At 40.4% G+C, this 24,051-nt stretch overlaps 1 long non-coding RNA gene across 1 annotated transcript; it reads left to right on the plus strand.

Moving 5' to 3' along the window:
* Positions 1–2,369: 2,369 nt before the first annotated feature.
* LOC138817174 (uncharacterized) lies at positions 2,370–24,051 on the plus strand. The gene is made up of 3 exons (XR_011368772.1): positions 2,370–2,416; positions 22,544–22,650; positions 23,921–24,051. It is a non-coding gene; the product is annotated as an uncharacterized lncRNA (long non-coding RNA).

The raw sequence follows: 24,051 nt of genomic DNA on the forward strand, positions 1-24,051 counted from the left end.
GACATGTGAAAATGAGTATCTGTTGGAAAGGATTTTAATTTTCTTATGAAATAATGGAGCAAATGTCAGGAGAAAAGAAATCTATAGTTGTATGGAAGATAATAGAATCATGAGCAATGAGCAGGTCAGGTTTGTAAACAAGGAAATGTGCCAGCAAACCTGATCACTTCTCACTGATGGAATTATAAAATTAGTGAATGAGGGGAAGAAATAAATTGAATACATTTGGATTTTTGGTAGCACTCCAGAGACAAGCGTGAAAACTCAGATTAATTGAATATGACATTTTAGAAGAGTAGTTGACATTAGGTTGGACTGGCTTTTTCTTTATAAAAAGTTACTTTAGTCAAATTAGATTTTTGCCTGAATTGCTGTGAGCACATCTGAAGTGGCCATTGCAACTTCTTTTGGATAGAGTAGTGGGTCATGTTTATAAAACATAAAAAAACAAACAACCCACCCCAGCTCCCTGCCCTCCAAACTGTAATAGTAAGAAATGACTTTAGGATTATTACCAACTAAAAAATATGTGTCTGGAGCTGTGGTACTAATGGCTTATGACTGAAAGCCTAGTATTCAGGAGGCTGAGATCTGAGGGTGGTGATTGAAAGTACCTAAGACTCTCATTTCCAATTAACCACCAAAAAGCTGGAATCTGAGTTGTGGCTCAAGTGGTCGTGTGCTAGCAAGGAAAGCTCAGGGATAGCTCCAGGTCCTGAGTTCAAGCTCTAAGACCGGCACATACACAGAGAAAACTCTGATTGGTTTCACTACTAATAGAATGTTTCCTGTTTAAAGGAGCTCTTATGATACAGTTTATAGTCTTACATGCCCTGGCAGGTCCTGAGTTCAAGCTCTAAGACCGGCACATACACAGAGAAAACTCTGATTGGTTTCACTACTAATAGAATGTTTCCTGTTTAAAGGAGCTCTTATGATACAGTTTATAGTCTTACATGCCCTGGCAGGTCCTGAGTTCAAGCTCTAAGACCGGCACATACACAGAGAAAACTCTGATTGGTTTCACTACTAATAGAATGTTTCCTGTTTAAAGGAGCTCTTATGATACAGTTTATAGTCTTACATGCCCTGGCTGATGTAGGCTACGATCCACTCATTTCCACTTCCCATGTAGCTATAGAATGATTGTATCACCTCATCCATTTCTTACAGATTGAGATGGGGACTCTGTGATTGTGCTTGGGCTGATTATACTTGAAACTTGCTCCTCCCAACCTCCACCTCTTCAGTAGCTAGGATTCTAGATGTAATTTTAAGGCACCATTACCTGGCTTAAAATTTACCTTTTATTTTTGGTTTTGTGGTACTGGGGTTTGAACTCAGGGTTCTGTGCTCTACCACTTGAGCCATACCTCTAATCCTCATTCATTTTTAAGACTGAAGATCAGTGCTCTCTTGCAGGCATACTGTCCTAGTTTTATTCATCTGTTGATGGACAGTTAGGTTCTTTCCACTTTTGGGCTATTGTGAATAAAAGTTGTGGTGGACAGACTCTATTCCTACCATTCATTCAGTAATCTTTTTGGAGTATTTGCCTGGAATTGGAGTTGCTGGATCATCTGATTCTGATTCTGTGTTTAATTTTTCTATTTTTTAATGACATGCTAAATTGTACAAAAGGGTTTCATTGTGATATTTCCATACTGTTTTTTGGAGAATTAACATATTGTTTTTATATAGTGACTACAACATGCTATATTCTTAGCAATAATATGCGTAGGGTTCTTCCTTCACATCTTTGCAAACATTTGTCATTCTTTTGCTCTCTTTCTCTCTCATACTCTTTTCATAATAGCTATGCTATTGGGTGTGAAGTATCTCATGAAATTTTTACTTGTATTTCCTTATGACTAATGATGTATCCTTTTTTTTTGCGGGGGGGTCTGGTCATGGGGCCTAACTATGGGCCTGGGCACTGTCCCTCAGCTCTTCAGCTCAAGGCTAGAGCTCTACCATTTGAGCCACAGTGCCACTTCTGGCTTTTTTCTTTTTGCTTATGTGGTGCCGAGGAATCAAACCCAGGGCTTCATGCATGCGAGGCAAGCACTCTACCACTGAGCCACCTTCCCAGTCAATGTATCCATTTTTTATGTGCTTGTTTGAGATTTGAGTATCTTCAGAGCAAAATGTCTATTCAACTCATTTTTTAATGCTTAATATTTTAATTTGTTATTTTTTTCTGAGCAGTACTGGGGGTTGAATCCAGAGTCTTGTACTTACTAGTCAAGTACTCTACCATTTGAGCTGGTAGGGTTTGGCTCCACAGCTCCATTTGAAGGTTTGGCCAGCAGATGGCACTCTTGGGAGGTAGTGGTGGCTAGTTGGAAGGAAGTTAGGACATTGGGCGGGGGGAATCATGAGATGCTGGCTTCACCTCTCTACTTTCTGTCGCAAGGTAAGCAGCTTTTCTCTATAACTCCCCCATCCCCTCTCCTTACACACCAGCTGGTACCTGGCTTAATTGGAGAGGGAATCTTACAGACCTTTTAGCTCAGGCTAGTGTTGAAATGAAATCCTCCAGGTCTCAGCCTCCTGTGTAACCAGGATTACAAGCATGAGCCACTGGTATCTGGCTATTTTCTTCGTTTTCTTAAGCTGTTTATCTTAAGTATTTTGTCACAAGAATGAAGAGCTAATTAACACAAGGGATGGCATCATTGGAGTTTAGAATTTATTGTCTTTTTAAAAATCTAAGTGTCTAGCTTTGCATATCACTTTGGAAGGGAATCGTGTGGGAAGGCTGGATATTGGTGACTAGCCTTCATGAAGCATTCTGAATAAAACATTCTGTAATGATCAATAAATGACAAGAACAAGCAAAACATTGCTAAGCACCCTGGGGATACAGAACTAGTTTTTTTTCAAGAATATCTTTCTTTTTAAAAAAATTTTTTTTACTGTAGAAGTGCTCTACAGAGAGGTTATAGTTACATGAGCAAGGTAAGGAGTACATTTCTTGTATAGCATTGTTACCCCCCTCCTTTGTTTTTCTCCTACTATCCCTTCGCTCCTCCACCTTCCCAACTTTTCCCCTCTCCCCTGAAGCTGTAAAGTTCATTTCCAACATAGTATCTGTCTTATGAGTCTCATTGTTGTGATGAGTCATCCTTTGTGCTTGCTGCAACGTTTTGTTATTCCCCTCCCCCTCCCCAAATTATGTATGTATGTATATATGTACATATATGTGTATATGTACATGTGTATATACATATATATGTATAGATGCATGTACACACATATATGTACTTACATATATGTATATGTATAGATATATATACAAGATGCAGGAGTCAACAACATTTTTTTTATGTTGGAATAAGATGGGCTTAGTGTCTTGCAGTGATGTGACTTTTTTTATTGTGAAAATACTGTACAGAGGGGTTACAATTACATGGGCAAGATAATGAGTACATTTATTTTTTTAAATTTTTATTTTTTTATTGTGAAAATACTGTACAGAGGGGTTACAATTACATGGGCAAGATAATGAATACATTTCTTATCAAGCATTGTAGTCTCCTCCTTTGTGTCCCCTTCCCATCCTTCCCATCCTCCCCCCGCCCCTCTACACAATCCTCCCCCCCCACCAAAATTGTAAAGTTCATTTTCGACATAACGACTTGTACATCTCATTGTTGCAATGGGTCCACCTGTACCCCTAGTTAAACGATTTTTTTCCCTTCCCCTCCACAAATTATACTGACATCAAATACAGTGAAAGCAGGGGTTATACCGTAGGGGAGGGACATACAAAGCAGCAAAGAAATAATCTTATAAATGTGTTAGAAACAATCACATGAAAGAAGAAACATTTGAGTACATATCTTAGGGTTCATTTCTCTAACATCAACTTATCTGACTTTTTCTGCTTGTCCCAGACATATACTAGTTATTGCAAATAAGGGAAACCATGGGACCTATGTTTCTTTGGGCCTGGCTTACTTCACTTAATATAATTTTTTCCAAGTATTTCCATTTCCTAACACATGGGGCAATGTCATTCCTTCTGATGGAGGCATAGAATTCCATTGTGTATATATACCACATTTTCTTGATCCGTTCATCTACTGAGGTGCATCTGGATTGGTTCCATATCTTAGCTATAGTAAGTAATGCTGCAATAAATATAGTTGTGCTGGTAGCCTTAGTATAGTCTTGTTTGTGATTTTTTGGATAAATGCCCAAAAGTGGGATTGTTGGGTCATAGGGAGCTCTATGTGGAGTCTTTTGAGGAACCTCCATACTGCTTTCCAAAGTGGTTGAACAAGTTTACACTCCCACCAACAATGCAGTAAGATTCCCTTCTGTCCACATCCCCTCCAGCATCTGTTGTTATTAGAGTTCTTGATTATAGCCATTCTAACTTGGGTGAGGTGGTGTCTCAATGTTGTTTTGATTTGCATTTCTTTTATGGCTAGAGAGGTTGAGCATTTCTTCATGTGTCTATTGGCCATCCTTCTTTCCTCTTCAGAGAAGTTTCTCTTTAAGTCTTTAGCCCACTTATTTATTGGGCAGTTGTTTCTTTGAAGATTTGTTTTTGGGGGATTTAATTTTTTGAGTTCCAGGTATATTTTAGATATGGAGACCCTTGTCCATTGTATGGCTAGTGAAGATCTTCTCCTAATCCGTGGGCTTTCTATTGATCTTTCTAGCTATGTCCTTTGCCATGCAGAAGCTCTGCAATTTCATGCAATCCCATTTGTCCAACCTTTCTTTGATTTGTTGTGTTTCTGGGTCTCTATTAAGAAAATTTCATCCTGTGCCAAGGAGACCTAGGGTTTCTCCTATTCCATCCTGTAATGTTTTCAGAGTGTCTGTTTTGGGACTTCGAGGTCTTTGATCCATTTGGAGTTGATTCTGGTGCAGGGTGATATGTAAGGATCTAGCTTTAGTTTTCTACAAGTAGTTAACCAATTTTGCCAGAGTGATGCAACTGTAAAAAACAATTAATGTCTTTCATGGGCTGAAAGCTCTTTCTGGTGATCTACAGATCCTTCTGGTGATTTTATAGATCTGCGGGAGGTGTTTTTCTGCACCTTTTTCAGCCCATCTCACTGCCTTTTGTGTGTTTAGTGTAGAGCCAGTTTATTCTGGTTGGTGAAAGCTAATCATGTCTCTATTCCCAACTTCTTGTTTGATGATATCACATCAACAACTTATAATTAACCAGAGTGGAAGTATTTATCCCCCAAAGTCAGCAAACACTACAAATCAGACTGGCCCTCATTCCGCCTTACCACCCTTGTTCTAGGGGAGTGTTGCCTGGAGGATTAAATGATACGGAGGCTCTACAGATGGCTTGTTAAGGAAGGGGCCTGAGGTTTTTTGTTTCTGAAAGCTGAATCCATGGGTGCTTTCAAAATCTCCACACTTTTCTAGATTGCCTTTCTAACATTTTTCTTTTTTTTTTTTTTTTTTGGGGTCCGGTTGTGGGGCCTGAACTCTGGGCCTGGGCACTTTTCCTTAGCTCTTCAGCTCAAGACTAGCGCTCTACCACTTGAGCCACAGTGCCCCTTCCGGCTTTTTTCTTTTTGCTTATGTGGTGCTGAGGAATTGAACCCAGGGCCTCATGCATTGCAAGGCAAGTGCTTTACCTCTGAGCCACCTTCCCAGCCCTCTAACATTTTTCTTATTTCCCAGATACTCTTTTTTCTCTTTCATTCTGTAATTACATTTATTCTCCTTACTAACTTCTAGTTACCCTCTAGTCAGGAATTTGAGGGCTCATAGAAGCAATGAGCTGCCATCATACCCACGTTTTTCCAAGTTTTAGACTTTGGTATTTTCTTTAACATGTGCATATAAAAGTTGATCTAAAGATTATATGGGAGTCCATTAGAGCTGTTTTAAGATATGGAGAATGATTCTAATAAGATTTCTAGTAGACACGAGCACTCTTTTGAAAGGAGGAAGTGGGTGGGAAAATATGCAAACAATAGCAGCTGCAAAAACAATTACTAGACTCTTTCATAAGCAAAAAAAGGTCCCTCTTGATTAATCACTTCCATGTATGTGGAGTTTGCCTAGATGGATTTTCTTCTGGAAAATTGGTTGTAGGGGTAAGTCTGGTTAGGAATCTGTTTCTCTGGCCTCTTTGCTCCCCCTCCACATCCCCCTCTACAATGTGGCGGTGGCAGGGACAGTGGCAGGCCCCAGAGGCGGCATTACCTTTGTAATTTTCTGCAAACACTCAGCTCACAGACACGGAACTGCAGTTTACAGGAAACTATCCATCTTTCTCAAAACAGTTCAGAAAAGGAATCCATTTTCTTTAATATAAATCCTCTTTGTCTTGTGATGTATAAATCATCCCTTCGAAAGAAGCCCTTTGAGGTATCAATTCAAGGCATCCTCTCAAAACATCATCCCTCAGCACAGCCCTCCCATGCAAGCTAATCGTTTGCAGTTGCTGAAAGGCAAAATGCATCCTACTTTGTTGCTGAATTTTCCATCTAACAACACCCTCCCCCACCCCCCACACCTTGTGTTATCATAGCAATTAGGATGGTATGCCAGGGTTAGAATGACCTGAGTCAGGTGTAGTTATTTGGATATAAAGAAAAGCAGAGAGGAAAATCTGTTTGACCCAGTGATCTCAAATGATGGACTTTCTGAATAATGAGTATATTTATAAAGGATCTCTTTTGAGGGGAAGGGAGCTATGGCCCATGCCCTTGTCATCCTATGGCCGGGTCATTTATTCATCCCTATGTACCTCTGGAGCTGAGAGATAATGTTTGGGCCGCTCCTGTGTGTGTAGTCAGGCTTTGGAGGGTAGCAAGTGGTCATGCTATCTTCTAGATTCCACAGCTCCAAGTTACTAATTTGCTTTGCAGCTCCAGCTGCTGTGTGCCATGGCTAATGGTTGAAAGAAAGTAGCAACCTGCTCCTGAGAACTGCTGGAGATGGAAGCGCTACCTCACTGATGATGCCTGGCAAATGCCTGGCAATCATACCTCCTCCCTCATGCCAGAATGGCAGAGAGCGCTGAGTGAGTGGTTGGGATTGGGTGGGAGTGGATTTACAGAATCCTGCTCTTTCGCCTTACAGATCCAAGGTGCAGGCTACCTGTGGGATTGAGTGGAGGCTTTTGAACCTCATTTAAAAGTTTCATATTGTTTGGTGTTCTCTCTCATCTTTATTTTACTCTTTTAGTCCTTTATAGATTTCTCCAGAGGATATACCCTCAATAAATCACTTGAACACAAATTCTAGTGTCACAGGCTGATTTTAGAAAATTCAACTGAGTCCAACTCAAGCTGACCCTTTAAAGACCTTGCAGGGACTTACTTATTCTAAGAGGAGTTATATCCTATTCTAAGGAGTTACACCATGGTCCCAGAGTTCATTGAAATGCATGCTTAAGGAAATTGCAACCACGTTGGTTTTAATGACTTAAACTCTGTGCATGAATACACTTGATTGAAAGTGTGTTCTAAAAATTTTGGTTGCCTGTGTGAGATGTTATGCAGGGTATTTTCAAAGAGTTATAACCTCCCCTGAGCATTCCACACTCTCTTGATTCACTAGATGACTTTCTCAGGCCTAAGAAGACATCTTGATCTTAAGGACTTTGTGGTTTCAATGGGCAATGGGGAAGAAATGTCACACGATGAGGTAGTCTGTAGGACTGTCTAATGGAAGTATCACAGGAGGTACACCAGGCAGGATGGAGAGGCTTGAGAAACCATTTCAGGTTGCAAGTTTTGGTGTGTGGATGTGAATTGGGCTTAGGAAAATAAACTGAGGACTTCAGAAAAGGAAAGAGCATTGGCTTAAGTCTGGAAAAGACTTTGACCTCTTCTGTATACATTTGAACATTTCTACCACACATAGGAATAAATGTAATTCAACATTTTTAATATTGAATTATACTTATTCAATGATTTCAATATTCGAGGACCCTCATAAAGGGCACATGGTAAAACTGAAGCTGACTCAGTCAGGGGACATGACTTCTGGTATACATTTTCAGGGCTAGTACAAGATTCTCATCTTTTTTTGCTCTTGCTCTTGCTCTTGTTGAGATAGATAGATGTCTGTTTAAGGCAGACTTTCCAGAAAATGCTTTGCGAGCATATATGCTATATCCCTGGATAAATCACTTGCCCTGAGTTTTCATTTTCACATTAACAAAGTGAAGGGTTGTAAGTATCTGGTTCCTTGTTTGTTTGATTCTCCCCCCACCCCCCTCCCGCCCTCACAATGTGAACTCAGGGCCTGGGCCTTGTCCCTGAGCTTTGTTTGCTCAAGGCTAGTGCTCTACAACTTGAGCCACAGCTCTACTTCTGGCTTTTTGGGTAATTTACTAGAGATAAGAGACTCATGGGCTTTCCTGCCTGGGCTGGCTTTAAGCCACAATCCTCAGATCTTAGCCTCCTTAGTAGCTAGGATTACAGGTGTGAGCCACCAGCTGGTCATTTTTTTTTGTTTTTTTGGTCAGTTGTGGAGCTTGGACTCTGAGCCTGGGCACTATCCCTCAGCTCTTCAGCTCAAGGCTAGTGCTCTACCACTTGAGCCACAGCACCACTTCTGTTTTCCTAGTGGTTTATTGGAGATAACAGTCTCTTGGGCTTTCTTGCCTGGGCTGGCTTTGAACTGTGATCCTCAGATCTCAGTTTCTTTAATTTCTTTTCTGTTTTTTTTTTTTTTTACTTTTTTATTGTAAAAATGCTGTACAGAGAGTTTACAGATACATGAGCAAGGTAATGAGTACATTTCCTATTGAGCATTGTTGCCTCCTCCTTTGTTTTTCCCCTACCATCCCTTCCCCCAACCTCCACACCTTCACACCCCCACCCTGCACCCCCATCGAAGTTGTAAAATTCATTGTCAACATAGTGTCTTGTACATCTCATTGTTACAATGGGTCAACCTGTATCCTTATTTAAGCATTTTGTTTTTCCCCTGAATTAGAGAAGTGCATGTTTGTTGCTTTGTATGTTCAGTTTCTTGAGTATCTAGCATTACAGGTGTGAGCCACCAATGCCTAGCTTTGGCTATTCATTTTTTCTTTTTTTTGGTCAATAGTGGGGCCTGAACTCTGGGTCTGTACACTATCCCTCAGCTCTTCAGCTCAAGGCTAGCGCTCTACCACTTGAGCCATAGCACCACTTCCGGCTTTTTCTGTCTATGTGGTTCTGAGGAATCAAACCCAGGGCCTCATGCATGCAAAGCAAGCACTCTACCCCTGAGCCACCTTTCCAGCCCCAGGCTGTTCATTTTTAATGAAGGCCCTTATTTGGTTTTCCCATCATCCTGACAAAATTCTTGTGTGTCAGGTATTTTGAAATAGCTGAAAAAGCTAGGGCTGAAGTTTATTTTGGCTTATGTTTTCAGAGGTCTCAGCACAGGGTAGAAAGGCTCCATGGATTTGGTATTGTAATGAAGCAGAGAAATAAAGCAGAGAGGGCATAGTGGAGGGCCTGGTAGAGCAGAGCTGCTCTGGATGCCAGGAAGTAGAGACAGGGAACAACCAGGGACAAGCTTGTACACACAATTCATTCACTTCCCAGCAATGGCAGCCACTGGGGATCAAGCCTTCAACACATGAGGCTTTACAGGAAAAATACTTCCCGTCCATACCATAACAGCCCCCCTACCAAATTCAGTAAACCATTCACCTAGTCTTGGAAACACAATGAAATGGGGAAAACAGAAATATTTTCTTACTGAACATAAAGTTCCTTGTAGCATCAGTGGATCAAAAAGAAATCAGTCAGAAGTAGGGAAAATAAAGTTAGATGTCCTTACTTCTGTTGCAAAACTCTGAAAGAAATGTGTTCTCTCCAGAACCCAGAGCTGGAATGGTTCTTAGGAACTGTGAACAGTCCATATTAATAAAGGTATTTCCAGCCTGATGAATATTCCAGGAAAGGCAGGAGTTTTGCTTATCCTAATGTGTGCAAGTTGTGTGTTAAAGGTTGTATAAAGTTTCATTTCTTTGTTTTATTTTATTTATTGTACAGAGGAACATCTGTTGTTGAGATGCATTTCTTTGAGGCTATTGTGAATATACTTCTCCTAGCCTATTTTGCATCCTCACACTCCAAATGCAGCTATAAATCCCCTTTTACTCAGTACTGCGCAGTATCAGAAGCCATTTTTGTTGGTAGAAGTGCTGCTTCTATGTTGAGCTCTATTTGCTTATATGCTGAATTTGTCTTCTACTCTGCCCAGCAGGAAACTACCTTCTGCTTAAATATCCCCCTTCGTTTCCTCATCCCATAGTCATTTTAGTAAAATTTTCTCTTTCCAGACAATCTGATGGCATCGCTGTGCCGACGCTTTGTGACAGGCCCTCATGTCCTCATAAAAACAGCATTCTCTTCTTGGATTAAAGAAAGGCACCTCAAGCTTTCTGGAATTATCTGTTATTTAATCATATAGGACAGCCTTCTGTTACTTAGTTTATATCCAGGTTTGTAGAATTCATGCTGCTGTGAATAGGATGTTAAAATAGGACACTTCAGTCAGACACACCTGTAATCCTAGCTACTCAGGAGGCTGAGATCTGAGGACTGCAGTTCAAAGTCAGCCTAGGTAGTAAAGATCATGAGACTCTTATCTCCAATTAACCACCAGAAATCTGGCAGTGGAGCTGTGGCTCAAGTGGTACCCTACCACTTGAGCAAAAGAAAAAGCTTAAGGACAGCTTCCAGCCCTAGTACTGGCATCAAAAACAACAAAAACAAAACCAAAAACTCTTCCTTGTTTCAGTAAAGGCTGCAAACCATCCAACAGTAAAACAAGGTGCTAGACCAACTTTGCAGGGCTGGGAAGGAAGCCTCTGGATTATAAATGGACCCTAATGGAGTTTAGAAAAATGGCAGAGAAGGAGAAAGGGAAGGAGAGATCATGTATTAATTGTACAAAGAGGTTTCATGGTGATATTTCCATACTTTTGTGTGCTGGCATGGACACTTAAGGCCCATGTTTGTCATTGGCTTTTTTGCTCATGGCTTGTACTCTCCTTCTTGAGATAGACCTTCACTTCTGGCTTTTTGCTAGTAATTTGGATAAGAGTATCACAGACTTTTCTTCCTAGGCTTGATTGAACCTTGATCTTCAGATCTTGGCCTCTTACTTAGCCAGGATTATAGGTGTGAGCCTTTGGTACCCAGCCATACATGCATTTTTATTTTACATCTTGAGAAAAGGTTTTGCTATGTAGGCTAGGCTGGTATCATACTCACCATTCTCCTTCCTCAGCCTCCTCAGTGCTGGTAGAACAGACATGTGCTACAATGCTTAGGCCGAGAATAGTTTTTGAAACATTAGCACATATTAAATTGCAAAAGTAAGGAGTTTCATGGTGACATTTTCATACATACATGTAGTGTAGTTTGGTTAGATTCGTCTTTCTCTTTCATATCCACTCTGTTTCCTCCTGTCATGCCTTTCACCCTTCATTCCTCCTTTTCCACTTATGACTTCAGTTTCTAAAAGTTCATTTTTTATGTCTTTGGTTTATCCTTTCTAATTTTACTTACTACATTGCTGTCAGAAATTATTTGTAAAGATAGGGATGTCTTGGTTTGCTTGATAGCAAAACATACAATATATTTGTATATAGCTATGCTTATGCTTAATTTTTATTAATGTTTTATTAATGTTTCATGTGTATTTCAAATAGATATCTAGCCTCTATTTGGCATAAATGGTTATAGATTCAAGATGTTTTATATATATTTATACAAACTTGGTATCATAACTGTATATATATTTTTTAATATATAAAGTATATGTATATTTAAATATATGCAAATGTTTATATACACACATAATTGACAAAGATAATGCAACATGTTTATGATATCAAGTCTGTCAGTTACATTGTTTAAACATTATATATTTTTAAATTTTAGCAAGGGTTGATTTTACTAGAACAGGGTTAAAATAGGGAGAAATAGAAGCATTTCCTGTTCCCCATGGAGGAAATGGGAGTTAAAGATTTCTAAACCTTATTCATTTTTGCTATTAAAAATGTTTTTGGTCATATTAGGATTTGAATTCAGGGCCCTGAATTGGGCTCTGGTTGGTGTTCCACCCCTTAAACCATGTGTCTAGCCTGACTTCTTTTTCTAGTTAGTTTGAAAATGGAGTCTAGCAGACTTTTCTGCCTGGGCTGGCCTTGAACAGCAATACTACAGATCTCAGCCTCCTGAGTAGCTAGGATTATAGACATGAGCTACTGTCACAGAGCAATCATTGCCATTTCTTAATGTTATTCTAGAATTTACTGAGAGGGGCATGTGGAAATGTTCCACATGATTGAACTCATGTAATTGATTTTATTTTTGTATTTTAAGGCTATAAGACAAAACTATTCAGTTTTCTCTGTGATTGTTCCTTTTGACATATACCACATTCCTATTTATCTACCATAATTAATGTGCTTCTGTAATTTATCATCTGAACAGGCAGCTTTGGTAGTGAACAGGGACTCTAAACATAATCGACTTTAATTGGTCTGTTGCAGGTATAAACTTGGACAAACTAGGAAGTTTACTCACCATATTTGTGATACTTGTGTTTATGATGCTTTTCACATCTATTTTATATTCCTTTAAGCATATCTTCATCAAATCCGGTTGTTACTGGGAGAGCACCATAAGGTTGGGGCTGTGGAAGTATCCCCTGGATTAGTTTTGCTTCTGCTTTTGAAGATACATAATGAGACCACTGGATTTTGGAGGTTTTTTTTGTGTGTAAGTTTAGAGTGTCTGTTTGGTGATTCTCACAAATGTGGACAGTGTAAACTTATCTCCTCAAACCAGACAAAGCACAAACTCCTCAGCTTTGATACCCAATGAGCATGTTTCCCTGGAGTCTGAACAGACTTCCTGTGAGCTCGAGTGCTCTCCTCTATGGTACCTGCAGGGTCTTAGCCATAAAAGATCCCTGTTCCAAGTCTGTACCTCTCACAGGCATTGGCTATTGTCTCTTTTTCAACAGTTTAAAAACTCCTGACTCTATAGTTTTCAAGAATACAATAAATTAGCTAGGCACTGATGGCTCACACCTGTAATTTTAGTTATTTACGAAGCTAAGACTTGGAGGACTGCAGTTTGAAACCAGTCCTGTTAAAGAAGTCAGTGAAACTGCATCCCCAATTAATCAGCAAAAAGAGCTGAATTGGAGGTGTGGATCAAGTGGCAGAGTACCAGCTGTAAGAAGTTGAATGGGAATAAGGGCTAGATCCCTGAGTTCATTGTTTGATACTGGCAAAGAAGAGAGAAGGAGGAGGAGCAGAAGAAGGAGAAAGAAGAGGAGGAGGGCAAGGAGAGGATGAGAAGGAAGATGAGGAGGAGGAGGAGAAAGAGTAGGAGACAATAAATTAGCTAGACGTGATAACGTACACGTGCAATCTCAGCTACATGGTAGCCAGAGGCAGGAGGTTACAGGTTTGAGACCAGCCTAGGCAAAGTTAATGGTTAGATCCTATCTTTGAAAAACCCAAAATATAAAAATGAAAAGTATTCTGTGTGTGTGTGTGTGTGTGTGTGTGTGTGTGTGTGTGTGTGTGTGTGTGTGTGTGTGTAGGGTGTAATGGTAGAGTACTTGCTTAGCCTGTGCAAAGTCCTGCCTGGGTTCAATCCCCATTTCTGTCAAATGACCATAAACTGCACCAATCTTGCTGTATATGAAGCAACATACTTGTAAACTGCTAGATTTCACTATCCTACAATGTATATATGTTTTGAAAGCACATTAGTTAGGCACAATAAATATGCACAATGCTTTCTGTCAAATCAACAAAGCACCACACAGATACACATGCAACCCATAGGTTATTATTGGGTCTAATTCTTTATTCTCCTAGAAACAGAGTCAGAAGAGCACATAGAATTATCTCTCCTGTGGGTAAAAAGCTACTACAGAGACCCAGAACTGAGCTCAGCACAATAAGCCTTATCTTTGGGCTTCACTTTTCAGAAGCACAGATAGATATAGGATGGCCTTTGGAATTTCCTTCATTCCATTTTCCATCTAACTGTAGCTTTTGTTATCTAATTTCTTACTTTGCCAATAATGCAAATAATGCAGCCCCCTTTCCCACCAAGGGGCACTTCTAATCTGCTGGAGACCATGTTGGGAAAAGCAGATTGGCCAGATGAGCCGGGACCAGATCCTGAGGGGTGGTGAAGGCTGTCTACAAGAGACTGTTCATGTCCTCTTGAATTATTACAAATGACTTGGGTAATTTCCATTTCGAGAGTGTCATAAATCTCCTAAGTGTTGATTTCAATAATTTCATTTTAAAATATATGTACCTATAAAACCAAGGTTTAATGTCTTATGTGTATAGCAACCATGAAACCCACAGCAAATGTATAAAGACTATATTCAAATATAACTGGAAGTCCCAACAAAAAATTAGAGAAAGATATTTCAACATGTCAGATCAAGTGGAAGCAGCATGGCCACTTTCAACCCAACAAGGATCCTGCCATAGATCAGAGATTATGTTCAGTTTGACTTCCTTGTACTGCGCGTCAGAGATGACACAACTGTCCACTTTTCTCCACTCAAACACTGTGAAGCCTTTATTTGAGCAGCAATGTGAAAAGCGTTCCGAGGCAGCCCTTACCCACCGTTTGTCTCTGGACCTCCACTTGTCAGCATGACTTGAATTCCAAGTAGTTATTAGTAACTGTCAAGGTGGGGACTAATATTTCAGGCTAGTCCTTAGTGTTAGGGTAGAAAATCCAGTCAACTTAGATTACAGTGGTACTTAACTGTGATCTATATTCATGTTATGACCTTTGAGTTAACTTGATATTTGTACCATAAAATATGTGTCTTTTATCTTGTTACTGCATTAGCATGTGGCATAGGATGTCAACTATGTATCTTCCTATAAGGGACGTGTTCACAGTGAGACATGAATTGTTGCGTGGGTCTGAGGAAATATATATATATATATATACATATATAAATATAAAAATATGTAAACAATGTAAACTACTTACTGCAAGTTTATTTATTTATTTATTTATTTATTTTCATTGTGAAAATATCATACAGAAGGGTTACAATTACAATGGGCAAGGTAATGAGTGCATTTCTTATCAAGCATTGTTGCCTCCTCTTTTGTTTCCCCTTCCCATCATTTATTTTTCAGTCAATGCTTTCTTCTTTTTAAACTCATATTGTTGACAGCAGGATTAGGTTTTTGACATTGTAAGGAAAGAATTCTGTTGAATGTTGGGTAATAGTTGTAGACAAATGACACATTAAAATTATCTTGAGGAGTAACAAGTTTTATAAGAAATGTACTTATTACTTTACTTATGTAACTGTAACCGCTCTGTACATCACCTTGACAATAAAAAAAACAAAGGTTGTTTTGATCAGATAAAACAAATATTAATAAATTGAAGAGAGGGAAAATGTTCTTACAGAGACCTTTGATATCATGACTGAATATATCTAAAGTCTTCCATACTTTCCAGCTAGGAATCAACATGTCATTCCAGTGGAGAGTTCGGTTTTTGGGATACTTAGGTATCAAGAGTAGAACATCACTGTTGAGGGGTGGGGGAACCGCACTGAAGAAAGACAAGAGCCAAGACATCTAATGCCTCACAATGACTACTGCTGAGCTTGGCAGGGGATACAGCAGGGGGCTCTGGGCACTGCCCTCAGCTGATGCAGTACTAGGAGTATCCTCTCTTGATGGTTCCCCTCTGTCCTTCCCTGAGCTTTTCCTTCAGCATCAGGAGACTGCTTTGTCCAAGTTCACGCTTTTTCCTGAGAGTCCAGCCCCTAGCCAAGGGCTGGGTACTATGGAGCTGTAAAGCTTAACTTTAGGCAATATAGAAGGGGCAAATATGCTTCAGAGCTTCTGTAGGGTTAGCTTAGAGCTCAGTGGCAGTTGCATTATTCATCAGTTCTCCCTCTGTCCAATCTGTAGTCCTCACTCTCTACCTTGAGAGTTTCTTCTAGTAAAACTTTTGCATGCAATTCCTTTTCTCTGAATCTAATTCTAGAGAGCTCAGTCAGGGCAGATATTAGTAAGATCTCTGGATAGAATGGATTGAAGTATGCATGCTGTACCACAGCACTCAGCATAGCACTGGCGAGTGAGTGATGGGTTTGAAGAGGGGTCAAGGCTGGCTTGCACAGTTCTGGCTTTGGATGTGGGTTAGATGATGGGGTTGGGTGTGGGGGATGGTGAATTTAGCTAGTATAGTTGCTCTGATTTACAGTTTTTGACTACCCCAGTTCTTCTGTTTTCCTGCTGGTGACGAAGCATGGCATTGAGCGAGGAGTCCAGATTTAGTGGGCTTCATTATGCACCAAATACATAAAATGACAATAATTAGATTGTGCGAGGGGAGGAAATGCTTGGTTTTCTGATTGTTCCAAATTTCATTTCCAGAGGTGTCAGGGGAGTGCTTTCATGGTGGAGACAGGAGTATTACCATTTTAACGAGCCCAGTCTCCCTGTAGTTTATGGCTTCCTCTCACCCACGGCAATCTGATGGGCAATTGCTTTCCCTCTTAAGGTGGCCTTTCTGGGATCCAAGATTAGGTCAGATGCTCCTCCCCACTGTCAGGCAGCCTCATAAAGCCTGTTATGGCTCCTTCCTTTAATTGGAATTCCAGGCCATTAAGTAGTGGCCTAATTTGCCTGCTATGGACTGTTTCTCATATTGACTTTGTCAAAGTGAGAAGCAAAGCAGATTTGGGTATGAATCTCCTCCTCTTCTGTGTTTTGTAAAGGTCAGCTTTGCCTTTCTAGAAGAGAGAAGAGTTGAATGTGCTTTGAAAGAAGGAGCTAGGAAGAGGAGATGCTTCAGTACAACAGAGCTGTGGTCATGTAGGACAGACAGTGCTTGTCAGCAAGCGGAAATCCTCTACTGCATTTTTGACTCTATGGTTTGAGTAAGGTCACTAATATGATGTCATAGAGATAGAGAGATGACTCAGGGAGTGGAATCGGGGTCAACTGGGGTCACTGAGGAGCAAGTCTTTGTAAGAACTTGAAGATTTCTCTGGTCATGACAAGCAGAAGAGTTCTATAACAGTTGGGCCAGGGCCTAAGTGAGCTCTCGGTGCAAGTTCTGTGTCTGATGCATGGTTCACTTGACCAGAACTGTCACCTTTCCTGTACTGAGAGATGTCTGTGATTTAACAGGTCTTAATCAGGAACTACACTTCCCAGGTTCTCAGGACTCATTCAGAAAGTGTCTTGGGTCAATGGAATAGGAGTTTCTGATCAGACTCTGGATAAGTGCTGAGCTTTTCAAACAAGAAAGGCTTACAGAGGAACCAGCTCATTGTAACCTCAGATCGTGGTCATTATTGATGTTCATTTCCAGCTACAAGTTTCTCCCTAGAGTGTGCCAGAGCTCTAGCTGGCATTTTGTCCCAGCCACTGTCCACAAACTGCCACTCTGTGTAAATCCCTTAGTCCTACTGGATCCTCGAACAAAGCTGAGCTGCCATCTGACACTTGGGCTTGTCACCTTTAATTCCAGGCTGCTGAGCTGCTTTCTCCAGGGAAATAAGAGGAGGATTTCTCTTTTGCCCTCACAGACTCTTGACATCTATTGTTTTTACTCATGGGCATCTTCCCCTTGGGGCACATAGCTGTACCTCTCTGCTTCTCTGTTTAACAGTATATAGTCATTGCTTGAGCTTTTGACTTGCTCATTTTTCAGTTTTAATTTTTAGGGGGCACAAATTCCCATGGAAACAAAACAACTTTTTAGAAGCTATTTCTGGGTTGGACAGCCGTTGCATGAAGGGATTTTGAAAATCAGAAGCTGTTTCCTAGTAGTGAAATTTCAGGTATTGTGAAAGGAGTTGTGAGGAGGTATGTGGGCACAGAAACCTGTTTCGAGGTGTCCTTGACCTTGTCCTTCATCTCCACATGTCTGGCCTGGACAACCAGGGTTTGCTGTGTTCGTCCTTTCAATGACTGAGCAGCTAGGGAGCCAGAGTGACCTACTTTATCCAGGAGAAATAGCACTGCTGATAGGTAATGGGAACAAGACAGAGAATATCTATGGCCTAAGACATCCTATGGGGGCTGAAAGGGAAAAGAATAAAAAAATGTATGGATATGAAAAAATTAGAGCTCTATGTATTTTCTCTTTTCTTTTCTTTTGGCACTGTTTTTGGATGTTAGTTTTGGAAGTACTGGTCTTTGAATCAGGGCTTCATTCATGCCAGGCATGTGCTCTACCACTTGAGTCATATCCAGACCTATTTGTGTGTGTGTGTGTGTATGTGTGTGTGTGTGTGTGTATGAGAGAGAGAGAGAGAGAGAGAGAGAGAGAGAGAGAGAGACAGGGACAGAGACAGAGATACAGAGAGAGAGACAGAGACACAGAGAGACAGAGAGACAGAGAGACACAGATAGAGACAGAGAGAATGAGAGAGAATGAGAGAGTGAGAGAGATCACCATCTTATTATAGTAACAGGTTCTGAATGAGAGTTAGGAGGACATGAAATAGGTAGTATAAGGAAGAAGACACTGAAGAAGGGGGAATATGAGTTCAAGTCCAGCCCAGACTACATAGTGAGATCACGTTGCAAAAAAGAAATTACTTTCTGGTCTCATGATCAGTTGTAGAAACAAGAATTATAGCAACGTCCTGCATTTTTATGTTGTATTACTTATATATTTGTCAGTATTACTTGTTATTTTACAGTTTAATTAATTTACATTTTAACCCTTTTCTTTCCTTTACTGTTTTAAGATAGCTTGTTGGTGGTTAACTACAAAATATTTGTGTGTGTGTATGTATGTGTGTATATGTTTGTGTGTGAATGCAGAGGTTTTTGTGTTCTCTTTTTTGTTTGGACATAATAATCTTTTTATATTCTCTTTAAGTACTTGTACAAAGGAGTTGCTAATTAACAAAGCAGTTTATGAATACAATGCATCTTGACCAATCTCCTCACCCACCCCTCCCAACTCAACCCTTCCCTTACTTTTTAAAATAATAATTTTAGTATTTAAAAATTGTCTTTTATTTATTTTTTAAATAAGTTTTTATTGTGAAAAATACTGTACAGAGGGGTTACAGTGACATGAGCAAGGTAATGAGGATATTTCTTATCCAGCATTGTTGCCTCCTCCTTTGTTTTTCCCCTACCATCCCTTCCCTTCCACCTCCACCTCCTCAACTTACCCTCCCCCCCATGCTGCCTAAATTGTAAAGCTCATTTTTTGACATAGCATCTTGTATATCATTGTTGCAATGGGTCAATCTGTATCTCTATTTAAATATTTTGTTTTTACCCTTCCCCTCCCCAAATTATACCAACATCAAATACAGTGAAAACAGGGGTTATACTGTGGGGGAGGGACATACAAAGCAACAAAAAATAACATGGTACCTTATAAATATGTTAAAAACAACAGCAAGGAAGAAAAAAAAAACTTATGTACCTATCTTGGGGTTCATTTCGCTTAACACCATCATATACAAGTTTTTCTGCTTGTCCCAGACATATACTAGTTATTGCAAATAAGAGAAACCAGGGGAGAAGATCTTCACTAGCCATACAACGGACAAGGGTCTCATATCTAAAGTATAGCAGGAACTCAAAAAATTAAATCCCCCAACAACAAATCCTCAAAGAAACAACTGCCCAATAAATAAGTGGGCTAAAGACTTAAAGAGAAACTTCTCTGAAGAGGAAAGAGGATGGCCAATAGACACATGAAGAAATGCTCAACCTTTCTAGCAATAAAACAAATGCAAATCAAAACAACATTGAGATGCCACCCCACCCCAGTTAGAATGGCTATAATTAAGAAATCTAATAACAACAGATGCTGGAGGTGATGTGGCTAGAAGGGAACCCTACTGCATTGTTGGGGGGAGCATAAACTTGTTCAACCACTTTGGAAAGCAGTATGGAGGTTCTTCAAAAGACTCCACATAGAGCTCCCCTATGACCCAGCAATCCCACTTTTGGGCATTTACTCAAATGATCACAAACAAGCCATCTTAAGGCTACCAGCACAACTATATTTATTGCAGCCTTATTTACCATAGCTAAGATATGGAACCATCCCAGATGCCCCTCAGTAGATGAATGGATCAAGAAAGAATGACATTGCCCCATTTGTTAGGAAATGAAAAAACTTGGGGAAAATTATATTAAGTGAAGTAAGGCAGGCCCAAAGGATTTTGTGTTCTTGCTTGGCTTTTGATCCTGTCAAGGCTGGCCTTCTACTACTTTATAGCCACACCTCCACTTCTGACTTTTTTGCTGGGTAATTGGGAATAAGAGTCTCTAGGATTTATCTGCCTGGGTTGGCTTTCAACCTGGATCTTCACGTCTCAGTCTCCTGAGTAGCTAAGCTTATAGGTGTTAGCCACTGGTAACTTGCTTAACTACACAATTTAACCCTTAGATTATAGGGTACCAAGGCGAGAATAAGGCATAACCAGAATATGGAGGAAATGTTATTTAGGAAGCTACTACACCACTCCTCTGGTGGAATATAGGCTCTCCTCTTTCAAAGACAGGTGAAGGGAAGGCATGTTTATTCACAGTCATCATCATTTGCTATTGGTACTTGGAAATGTATGTACAGGGAGGCAAGTTTGGTTGCTGAGTGCCAAAAGAGTGGTATGCATGAACCAGACCCTACCAATTAGATACACTCATACCAAAGGGAGAAGTGATTCAGACTCCATTTTCCTGCATCTGTTGCTTCCAGTAAACAAAGATGTAAAAATGTACATGCTTAGAAGCATCAGTTGCAGCTGGACTCAGTATGCCAGAGTCTGATCATAGGCTCCACAGGCATCTCAAGGCACGTGAGGCAGGAGTGGTAGGAATTCCAGCCACAGCTTCCAGAGCCTTAGGCCACTGGTCAGTCTTACATAATTGAACTCAGTGGTGTGGTTGCATGTGTTTGTCTCCATGTTTGGTTAGGTGCCCAGAACTTAATATGTGAAATATGATTTAATTTGAAATACCTAGTGTGCTTTCTACTTCTTGTCTTGTTCTCTGGCTTTTAGGCATAGCTCAGCAGGTCCTTTTTATGGAAGAATGGAAAATCAGCATAATTAACTAATTTCCATCTTTGTGAACTGGATTCCATAAAAGATTGGAATCCTGCCTTCTCGACTCATCAAAGTGTTATTATGAGGAACCAGTATTAATAGCAAGAATTGTCACTTACTTACTTTATGCTTGCTGAGAAAGGTCTATGTTTCAGGTGCCAATCAAATATGAGGAAATACAGTAGAGAATAAATAGTAGTGTGCTAGTAAACAAGATTTCCAAACAGAGAAGCTTGCATTTGTAGCATTGGCCCATTTCCTTGGTGTAAATACTGCCATTGTGGCCAATGTCAAACTACTGACTTTACTGAATGCAGAATTAGGAAGAGATATAGGCAATGAGCTATGGTGGGCTGGCTGCATTATACAACTGATGCATATTCTCACATAGTTTGAAGATTACAGCAAAGGTGGGCAAAAGTAGCCACTAAATACATAGCCTGATTGCAGGCTGGAGTAAGTGCTGATCAAGAGAAATTGATACTGGATAAGTTAATTTAGGCAGCTGGTCAAGGGAAATACGTCATTGCAGTTTAGACACAAAGGATGAAAAGGAGTTACCCGGGGAAAGAGAAGGAGGGAGAGGAAGTGCACTTCCAGTGGAGGAAATAGCATGTGTAAGGGCCTTGTGACCAGAAATAAAGGAAGTGAGTTCAGCAGTACTGTGCATAGATGTGATTGGAAGGCAGAATGGAAGCATTATGCCCTCGCATAATGCTGTGCTGGCACTTGGAAATCTTTTGAAAGTTTGAAGAAGTGACATGAATCCTATTGTTATAGTGTGGAGGATGGAGGAAGGGGGAAAGAATGGAGGTAGAAATGCTTTTAGGAGGCTCTCACAGAAGCCCAAGAGAAAGGTGCAGCTTCAGTGGACAGAGAGGCCAATGGATCAATTCAAGATAAAATTGGGAGCCAGAATTATCATTTGTTGAACATACTGCTATTCAGTTTTTGCTCTATAAAATTTTTATTTTTTGAATTAATGTATAACAACATCAACTGGTGTGTGTGTGTGTGTGTGTGTGTGTGTGTGTGTGTGTGTGTGTGTGTGTGTCTGTGTGTCTGTGTACATACATTGCGGATTGTTTTTTCACTCAAGGTTGACACTCTACTACTTGAATCATAGCTTGAATCATGGCTTTTTGGTGGTTAATTGGAGATAAAAGTCTCACAGATTTAACTGCCTGGGATTATCTTTGAACTGTTATGCCCAGTCTCTCTCTCTCTCTCTCTCTCTCTCTCTCTCTCTCTCTCTCTCTCTCTCTCTCTCTCTCTCTCTCTCTCTCTCTCTCTCTCTCTCTCTGTGTGTGTGTGTGTGTGTGTGTGTGTGTTTCTGTCTCTGTCTCTCTGTCTCTCTCTTTTGTGGGGGACTTTATTCTGGAGATTGAACTGAGACCTGGGTGCTGTCCCTGAGCTTTATTTTATTTTGTTTTATTTTTTGCTCAAGGCTAATAATGCTCTACCATTTGTGCCACAGCTCTACTTCCAGATTTTTGGTGGTTGATTGTAGGTGAGCATCTCAAAGATTTTCCTGATGGGCAAGCTTTGAATCATGATCCTCAGATTTCAGCCTCTCTCCAGAAGGTAGGATTACAAGTGTGAGCCATTAGTACTCAGTAGCAACATCAATTTTTTTCAACTTCTTCTCCTCCTCCTCCCCTCCCTCTATCCCCTCTTCCTCCTCCCCCTTCCCCTTCCTCTTCCTCCTCCTCCCATCCTCCCCTCCCCTTCCTCTTCCTCTTCCTCCTCATCTTCCTCCTCTTCTTCCTCCTCCTCCTTCTCCTCCTCCTTTTTCTTACTCCTCCTCCTCCCATCCTCCCCTCCTCCCATCCTCTTCCTCTCCCTCCTCCTTCTTCTCCTTTCCTCCTCCTCCTCCTCCTCCTCCTCCTCCTCCTCCTCCTCCTCCTCCTCCTCCTCCTCCTCCTCCTCCTCCTCCCTCCTTCTTCTTCTCCTTTCCTCCTCTTCCTCTTGCTCCTTCTCCCCCTTTAAGGGGCCTAAATTCAGGACCCTGTGATTGCTAAGCAAGTGTTCTATCATTTGAACCACACCTTCAGTCCCCACGAAAATTTCTTAGTGTTTTTTTGCTTTGTTTTGTTATGTTTTTGGTAATCATATCCTCCTTTCCAACACCCGATAGAAGGAGAAAGAGTAGAGTGATGGCCTGAGCTAAGACAGAACCATTATCCATTTAGGTCTCCATCATGCTACTTATAGTGCTTAGTAGTCAGGAGCATCTATCTAGGACTCATCTTTCCCAGAGGGTTAATTGATCTTCCCATCCATCCACAGGCTCCTACTGCACCAGTGAGTTTAGTTGCCATCTAACCAGGTGGAAAAACAATACAATATAAGAAGAGCCTTAGGGCCTTAATAGCTCACCAAAACTTTCCACATGTTGTGATAAAGTCACCGATGGGAGGAGGCAATCTATTTTTAGATTTAGGTCAGAGTATTCCAGGTAACATTGCATTACAGTTGAAAACAAACCTCTGTTTGATGGTTATAAAATGATTTCAATAAACATCATTGCTAAAAACACAAACATTTTAATTAGCTCATCTGTAACTCGGCAGGGCCTGCTGAGATATAAATATACATATATATTTATAATGCAGGTTGTTAGGGATCCATTTCTTAGTAGTTGAATCTCTTTCCTCTTTTTCATTATTGTTTTGTTGCAAAATACCTTATATCTTTTGATTGAATGAAGGATTCTATTTATTTGTAGTCTGGAATTATAGAAAATGGGCATACTTATTTTCTCTCAAAGGATAGTAAGTCCAGAATGGTCTCAATAACTCATTTGTCATAAGAATTTTATGGGTTGTGATACTTCCTTGTTTCCTGGTTCCAGGGAGGAATGGATCAGCTGACCTAGGTCTTGTGGATACAAGAATATCTACACCAGAACACAAGAAAACGAACTTCAGAAGCAAAGGAGAAACAGGAGAGATACTTCTCAGGAAGGCTAAGCTCAGTTCTGGG

This window comes from Dipodomys merriami, unplaced genomic scaffold (genome assembly GCF_024711535.1).
Source record: "Dipodomys merriami isolate MVZ:Mamm:240054 unplaced genomic scaffold, mDipMer1.0.p SCAF_7, whole genome shotgun sequence".
In the NCBI taxonomy this organism is placed as follows: Eukaryota; Metazoa; Chordata; class Mammalia; order Rodentia; family Heteromyidae; genus Dipodomys; species Dipodomys merriami.